This window comes from Lipotes vexillifer, unplaced genomic scaffold (genome assembly GCF_000442215.2).
Source record: "Lipotes vexillifer unplaced genomic scaffold, Lipotes_vexillifer_v1.1 scaffold61, whole genome shotgun sequence".
NCBI lineage: Eukaryota > Metazoa > Chordata > Mammalia > Artiodactyla > Lipotidae > Lipotes > Lipotes vexillifer.
In genome coordinates, this window is record NW_006787051.1 from 552,443 (window position 1) to 560,919 (window position 8,477).

At 51.2% G+C, this 8,477-nt stretch overlaps 1 protein-coding gene across 1 annotated transcript in view; it reads right to left on the reverse strand.

Annotated features, from left to right (window-relative positions):
- DCHS1 (dachsous cadherin-related 1) overlaps positions 1–8,471 on the reverse strand; it is a 34,095-nt gene extending 25,624 nt beyond the window's left edge. The window contains exon 1 of the mRNA XM_007459828.1: positions 8,398–8,471. The gene's annotated coding sequence lies outside the window, so the exon portion shown is untranslated. The remainder of the gene's footprint in view (positions 1–8,397) is intronic.
- Between the last annotated feature and the right edge of the window lie 6 nt (positions 8,472–8,477).

Below are 8,477 nucleotides of genomic sequence, written 5' to 3' on the forward strand. Positions count from 1 at the left end.
CCCATCCCTTCCCCCAGACCTGGCCTAAGCCATCCATCTTGTCTCTTTCCCCAGTCTGTCCTGCCCCCTACCCAGATCTATCTTCTTTCGCCCCCCAAGATTGGTCACATCTCTTCCCCCACCCAGTTCTGCCTTGCTACATGCCCTCACCCTGTCCCGGTCCTGTTACTCTGTCCTCTGGCTCCATCCTGCTCTCCCGCTCTAGCCCCACATCTGGGCCTCTGGAACCACAGCTGCTTCTCATTAGGAGGGGGAGGGGCGAGACTGTTCATTGGGGCCTGCAATGTGATGTCAATCCCCCCCCCCACCAGCAGGCTGTGCGTCTATAGGACCTGGGAGCAGGGAGAACATGGGAGAGGAAAGAGGTGGGCTGTGGGGGAGTAGTAGGGGGACCATAAGGGAAAGGGTGCTCCAGAAGGAAGCAGAGGAATGGCCCAGGGTGCAGAGGGGAAGCAGGCTAGGGGAGCTGGCACCTCACAGGTCTCCTCCCTCAACTTCCTGTCCCAGAGCCAGGGAGGGGCTGCGACCAGAAAGACAACAGGGTGAGGAGGGGGCTGCAAAAGGCAGATTGGCTCAGAAGTGGAGGAAGAAGAGGGTAGCTTTGGTGAGCAAAGGGAGGTGGAGATACAGGGCCAGGCGTGAAGGGGAGAGGAAGAGAGGCGAGAGTTCTCGTGGGGGACGACGGGGAGCAAGACTGAGGGCGAGGGAGTGTGTATCGGCAAAGCAAAGAGTGAGTGGAGTTCATGCAGAAAGGGGAGGCAAGTCAGAGACAGGAACAGCTGGGCTGGAGAGGTGGGGGGCAGTAAATAAAGGTGGGAGCTAGGGCTGGGGAGTGGGCGGAAGGGGGTAAAGAGGAGAGGAGGCATTAGTAAGGGAGGAGGGAGAAGGCTGACAAGCTGGCTTCCTTGGATGTCCCCGGGACAACCTCATGGATGGGTGGCCCAGGGCAGTGCCCGGGCCTGGCTCTGTCCCTCCTGAGGACTGGTCTCATTAGGAACCTCAGGGAGAGGCCGGGGATGGATGTGAGCAGAGAAGGCAGAGGGAAGCTTTCTTTTCTGAACTGCCAGTGTGCTGGCAATTCACAGACGGTGCCTTATTTAATCATTGTAGCAACCGCGTGAAGAAGGCATCCCACCTTCCACTGAGGAAACTGGGGGTCGGAGTGAAACAACTGTCCTGAGTTAACACAGCCTTGACTTGATCCCAGGACTATGCACTCCATACTGCCTGAGATTCATGGAGAAGGGAAAGATGAAGCGAGGAAGAAATTTCAGGGGAGAGACCTAGGAAGACAATGGAGCCCTGGAGAAGAGAACCTCTGGGAGGAGGGACACCAAGGACAAGGTGTTTGTAACCCAGGTCAGCAGTAGCGGGACAGAGAGGACACAGAGAAGAAAGATGTGAGGAGGTGAAGTTGACAAGATTTGGCCACCGACCGTTCACGAAGGGTGAGGGAATGGAAGGGCTCTAGACTGACTCCAGGGCTCTGGCCTGATTACTAATGTGGTGTCATTAGGACACCACAGAATAGAAGCCATTTTGGGGGTTCCTGTTGAGGTCTCCCCATGGAGATGTCCCAAACACAGTTGGATTTGCAGGTCTGGAGCTTAGGAGAGAGGTCTGGGTTGGAGACGGATTTGGACCAATCAAGGAGTAACTCATAGCCATGGGTATGGAGATCCATCAGGTAGGACACGTAGAGCGAAAAGAGAGTCTAGGACAGAGCCCTGGGGAACAGTCACATTCAAGGGGCAGACTGAGGAGAGCATTATTCTTCTTGGAGGAGAAAGAGAAGGAGGCCGTATCTCAGAAGTTAAAGGAGGGAGCATTTCAACAAGGACGGAGAGTGTCCAATGCTGCCGAAAGGTCCAGAAAGATGAAGACTGAGAAGTGGCCACTGGTTTTAGCAGTCAGGAGGTCATAGTGATCTTGGGGAGAATCGTTTCAGGAGAGTCCTAAGGGAGCAAGCCTCCTGCAATGGGAACTGATAGAGAATGAATCAACTAACAACTAGCCATAGACCAGATGTCAGTAAAGATTCATTCATCAACACATGCTTACTGCACTCCTAGAAAATGGAGGCAATGTGTCATGGTGAGGTAGGACCAGACATTGCTGAAGACATGGACTCTGGGGGCAAACCAACTCTGGGATTTCTCCCCAGCTTCTCACCTGCTAGCTGTGTAATCTTGGGTGAGCCGCTGAAATGCTCAGTGCTTCCATTTCCTCATTTATAAAATAGGGACAGGGACTTCCCTGGTGGTCCAGTGGTTAGGACTTCGCCATCCAATGCAGGGGGGGCGGGTTTGACCTCTGGTCAGGGAGCTAGGATCCCACACGCCTCATGGCCAAAAAACAGAAAAACATAAAACAGAAGCAGTATTGTAACAAATTCAATAAAGACTTTAAAAAAATGGTCCACATGAAAAAAATAGGGACAATAATAATACTACAGTGTACATGCAGTTAGAATAGTGTGTTGCACACAGTCAGCACACATAAGCATGAACACAAACATGCTTGTATAAGTACACAAGCATGAACTATTATTACAGTGGTTAAGAAGATGGGCTGTGCTGTCTGACAGACTCCAGTTCAAATTCTGACTCCGCCACTTATAGAGAAATCCTGGGAAAACTGTTTAACCTTTCTAGACCTAAGTTTCTTCTTTTGTAAAATGGGGATTAAAGTGCCTACTTTATATGGTTGATATGAAAGTTAAATGAAAGAATGACAAAAAACTTAGCACAGTGGCTGGTACACAGTGAAGGCTCAATAAATGTTGGCTGCTATTGTGTGCCAGGCACTCACAATAACCCTGGGATAAGTGTTATTCCACAGATGAGACTGAAGCTCAGACTAGGTAGCAGAGAAACATCTGGAACATAGCTCTGATGGACTCCAAAGCTAGTGCTTTCTCTTCCACAATATTGCTTCTCTGCTGGAGGGCTTGGAACAGTCTGATAAACGTTCATGTAAGTGAACGGAGTAGGAGATGATCAGTGACGAGGCAGTTATGAGTCCAGGTTGAGGGTCAGGTGGGCATGGTCAGGTGGTTAGAGGGGAAGTGACCAGAGGATGCTTGGAGGTCTCCAGGAGACAAAGGGAAAAATAGGAGAGGTGGGCCCAGGGCATGTGTGTGAAATGATTCACTAATAGATTTATTCAATAAGTACCTATTGAAGACCTACCATGTGCCAAACACCATACTAGGCACTAGAGACATAGCAGTGACCTGGACAGATCGCGTCCCTGCCTTCATGGTGTTCACGGGTAGGGAGGCCTGGGCAGGGATGGGCAGGGCAGGGTGAGGGAGCTACAGTGGTGGGCAAAAGGAAAAGGAAGGAGAAGGCACAGTATCTGGGAAGCTGATACAGGGAGGAGCAGGGGCCTGGGTGCCAGGAGTAGGAGGGCTCAGAGTGGTGTATGTGAGTGGGTGTTCGAGGAAGGAGCAGCCCGTGGCACCTCCAGGGAAGGGGGCCTGGTGGAGCAGGGCAGATGGAGAGGCACTGTAGTCCTGTGGCCTGATGGCATGTCACAGCTTCCTCGTCTTCCACTCCCTCCAAGAACCCCAACAGGCACGTGGCCCAGTAGATTTGGATCTGCAAATATCTGGTGTTTGTTAAATATTTGCTAGCTGAATGAAAGGGAAATAAAGGACAATAGGGGAGCGGAAGAGGATCCAGGAAAAGAGAAGTCCAGGTGAAAGAGAGAGAAGAGGAGAGACAGTAGGAAGGACAACTTGTGCAGGAGGGGAGTGGAAAATGAACTAAGTGAAGTTCATGAACTAGAGACTTTCTGTCTCTAGTGGGTAAGTGGGCATGTGTGAAAATGTCTCTACTGTGTGGGCAGCTGAGACCAGGGGTCAGTCTTCTGAAGAGTGAATGAGGGTGACGGAGGTGCTGTGAAGTGCCTCATTCATTCATTCATTGTTCATTGCCAAGCATCTGTAGAGGGGTCCGGGGACATGAAGATGAATAATATACAACCTTGTCATTAAGGATATCCCAGCCCAGGCAGAGAGACAGAAAGGAAAGAGGTAATGACAACAGTGAGACAAGAGGGTCCCAAGCTTGCCTGGTGGTCAGGAGAGACAGAGTTTGAGACTAGAGCTGAGGATGGGAAGGGGTTATCCAGGAGACAAACGGAGTAAAAGGCTTTTCAGGCAGTATGTGCAAAGGGCCAGAAGCATGGAAGAATGCAGTGTCTTTGGGGAACTACAAGGAATTCAGTATGGCTGGAACTTGCAATGTGAGGGAGCTATGGAAATGGGAGAGGGTGTGGAGGCTGGGGGAGTCAGGTCATGACAGACCTCCTAAGCCTCCTTAAAGTAGAGATCTCACCCAAGACAGTGGTAGGACACTAAAGAATGCTGAGCAGGGAATGCCGTGGGTGGATTTGCACTTTAGGGAGATCCCTCTTGCCGCAACGAGAAGACTGGATTGGAAGAGGGAAGAGTAGACGTCTAGGGAGACAAGTTAGGAGGCTCTTGAAGTAATTCATGTGAAAAGATGGTGAAGGCAGTAGCTGAGGCCATGGATGAAAGGGGATGGGATATCAGAGACAGCTGGAAAGAAAGTAGAACCAAAAGGTCCCAATGACTTTCTGGGTTATGGGACATGTGGAGAAGGGAGTGGCTACGGTTAATTTCTGGGTTTGTAGCTTGATAACTGAGTGGGGATGGTGGTTTGGGGGAGGAAGGAATGATGAGATCAGGTCTGGACATGTTAAGGGGCTTATGGACTCTATAGTAAAGATCAGGTAGGAAGCAGACCTGCAGGTCTGGGAGTCAGAAGAGAGTCGTAGAAGAGACAGATATTTGGGAGTCATCGGCTTATACAGATGATAATTAAAGCCCTGGAAATGAGACAGATGACCAAGAGGGGTGTATACAGTGAGACAATAAGAAGGTCCAAGCCAGAATCCTAATAAACAGTAACATTTAGGGGCCACCCAAAGGAGCCCCCAAAGCAGACTGAGAGGGAACAGCCAGAAGGTGCTCTGAAAGAGAGATGCACAGATCCCACCCTACTGTATTATCTGCTTATTTGCCTGTCTCCCTTGCCAAGGGTAGGAATAGAATAGTGTCTCCTCTTACAGTATCCCCACCACCTAGCAGTGAGCTCATTAAATACCAACAGAATAAAATAGTGGCTCAAAAGGCGTAAGAATGATTCAAAGAGAAAAAAACAGTCAACAATGTTGGACCCTGCCAAAAGGTCAAGCAGTTGAGGACTTCTGAAAAGAGCCCCTAAATTTGGCAGGTGAGAGGTCATGTTCTCTTAGGGAGAGCAGTTACATTGTATGGGGCAGGAGTAACTGGGAAGTGAGGAGGTGGGAACAGCTCTGTGCGGAAGACCCTTGCACAAAATGTGGCAGTGAGGCAAAGTGAGAGAGCGTCTTAGATAGTCAGGTATTACAGGGTTAATAACCTAGAAGGTAGGAGAGCCTGGAGGCTCTTCATGTGCTCACAGGAGAAATGGGTACAGAGGGAGAAACTGGACACATGGATAAGACTCAGAGTAATTTGTCAAGTGAGGCCGAAGGGGGTGGGATCTGCAACAGCCGAGGGAATTCAAACTGGATGGCCTCAATTTTCCGAGTGGCCGACAGACCAGGTGTGTCTGTCATGTCTACTCTTCCTTCCTCCCTTTCCTTCAGCCTCCACATCCATTCTGTCACTGAGCCCTTCTGACCCCACTGCCTAAAGAATTCTTGAAACTATCTACTTCCTCGTCCTCTACTGCCACTCCTCCAGTTCAGACCAGCATTATCCCCTCCTGGGTTCCTGCAACAGCCAACTATCCCTTTCTTTTCAGACTCCTCCCTCCAGTCACCACACTACTGTCAGAGTGGTATTTAAGACAGATCTGATCATATCACACCACAGCTTCAAATGATTCGGTGATTTTCAATTATTCTTGGCTTCCATAAGCTTTCATATGGACCTGCAAGAACTGCATGACCTAACTAACCCTTCATTACCTCTCTCAGACTCTGTGACCTGCCCTCACATCATGCTACTAGTGCCAGGCTCACTGGATTGCTTTTTCCCTCAGACATACAATACTTTCTTACATGTGGGCTTTCCATTGCTGCTCCCTGGGCTTGGCATATTTTCCACCCACTTCACCTCACCTCCACCTCTCCTTTGCTTGGTAGACTCCCTATGTATCTATCAAGCTTAAGCTTAAATGTCACTTCCTTCCAAAAGCCTCTTCTGGTCTCCCTACAAGGGCTCAGGTTTCCCTGATATGTGCTGCCATGGTACAGCGCTCACCCCATAGCCTGTAAGCTCCATACAGGCAAGGACCATGTCTATTTTGTTCACCCTTGTAATGCCACCACCTACCACACCGCCTGGCACAGAGTAGGTGCTTAATAGGTGTTTGCAGAATAAATGATCCAGCGAGTTGACTAATTAATCTGCTGAAAACAATGAGGGATGTAAGGTAAAAGGATGTGAAAAAATAGAAAAAATTTCATCTATTTATTTATGGAGAGCCCAGTTGAGGGTGCAATTTATAGAAGCGTGAATTTATAGAAGCATAACTTGGTGTGGTTGAGAAATCATTCCAGCTAGGGCTGAGACTTTGTGGGATGGGTGGTCTCAAGGACAACAATAAAACGGAACAAAGAGTGGCCAAGGAGTGGGTGAAGTGATGGTCCTGGGCATATAAACTGGAAGGAGAGCACAAAGCCAGAAAGGGGCAGATTAGGACAAAGCAAAGAGGTCAAGGGCAAGGAGTCATTATGAGGTTGAAAAGTAAGTGGAATGGGAGCAAGGGCATCCGGGAGCTGGAAGGACACTGGAGGCTGTGGGCAGAGTGGAATGTAGGAGTTCAGAATTTTAGAGATGGACCAATTATACAGAGTGGTTGTGGGAGGGGAGAAGGTAACAGGAGCTAAAGAGCTCAAGAAACTGTGAGGCTACACTTGGAGGGACACTTGGAACCATGGCAGTGTATAGGGTGAGGGGAAGACTGATCTAGGTCCCCAAGTTTTCAGGGAACTAGAGGGTAAGCCTGGGAAGGTTATGAGTGAGAAGAAGCCATGGTGTGAGTATCATAAGTCAATGGGAGTTTATTCAGCAGTTGGGACAGCTCAGTCTGTGGTGTGTGCAAGACACCTAAAACTGTTTCCTATGGGATATACAAATGGGTGTTGGTAAGGGTGACCTGCAACACAGCCACCTGTTAGTGTCGGGTCTCTGAGACACCTGCTATGTACAGGCAGTCCTGATGAAGTATAACCTAGATGATGGGTTGGCTGTGACAGGGTTACCATTGGATGTATATTGCTGTGGCAGTGTCTCCGGAAAGGTGCTGGCAGCAACGGTGTCTCCCATGGTTTGTGGTGGCCTTGACAATGATCCTGTGGGAATGTGTTGGCTGCACCATTTCTGTCATGGGTGTATGCTGTTCTGAGAGCACCCTCTGTAAATGTGTATTGGCTCTGACGGTGCTTCCGGGGGGGGGGTGTGATGGCTGTGAAGGCATCTCTTGTGGATATGTGCTGCCTGCAACTGTGTCCCCTGTGGGTATTTGAGGAGTTGACATAAGCAACAATATTTTTCTGGCCTATGACCCCATGGCTGTGAGCCCGGCCCACGCCACACTGAGCTCATTGTACTTCTAGACCTCCATTTCCCCACCCCCTCCACGTGGGACCAGGCCCGCAGTGACCTCCCTCCGTCCCCTGCACAGGATTCCCATCTAGGCATCCTGGACACAAACTCAACACCAGTCTGGGTGACAGACCTCCAGTTCGGGCTTCGCCTGTCCCTCCTCTGTTTCTCTTTACTTCTCCCCCCTCAGTTTCTTTGTTTCTGTCTCAGTTTGTCTCTGTCACACACCCATCCTCCACATTCTGACACATGGCTCCCACAGAGGCAGGCAACACACACACACACACACACATGCACGCACACACGCGCGCGCGCACACACACACACACACACACACACACACTCCCTCGCAGGGACTGGCTCACCAGACACATACTCACTCTGACCCACACACCCTCGGAGTGACACGCACGTACACACGGCCAAACACACACACACACAACTCCCCAGTGACACGCACTGACTCACACTAGGCGATGCACTCGTGCTCACATTCACATTCGGAGGAGCACACACACACCCTGCCTACACCCCCGGCACACTCACGCCGCCACACATCCGACTCGATGACACACGCACACAAAGACCCCCAGGCCCTGCCCCCACGCTCACGTTCACGCTCGTCCTCGTCCCGCAGGCCCAGGCCCCCCCTCCCCCATTGTCTCCGGCTCAGAACAAAGCCCCCGGCTCCGTCGCCGCCACCGCCGCCCAGGAGAGGCCGGCGGCCCGGCGGGTGCGGCCGGACGGGCCGGGCGGCCGCGGGCACTGACCTCCGCGCGGTGCGGGCTCCCTTGCCCGGTCCTGGGGCGCCGTCCGGCGCGGTCAGCCCCCTGGGCAGCGCCCGCCCGCG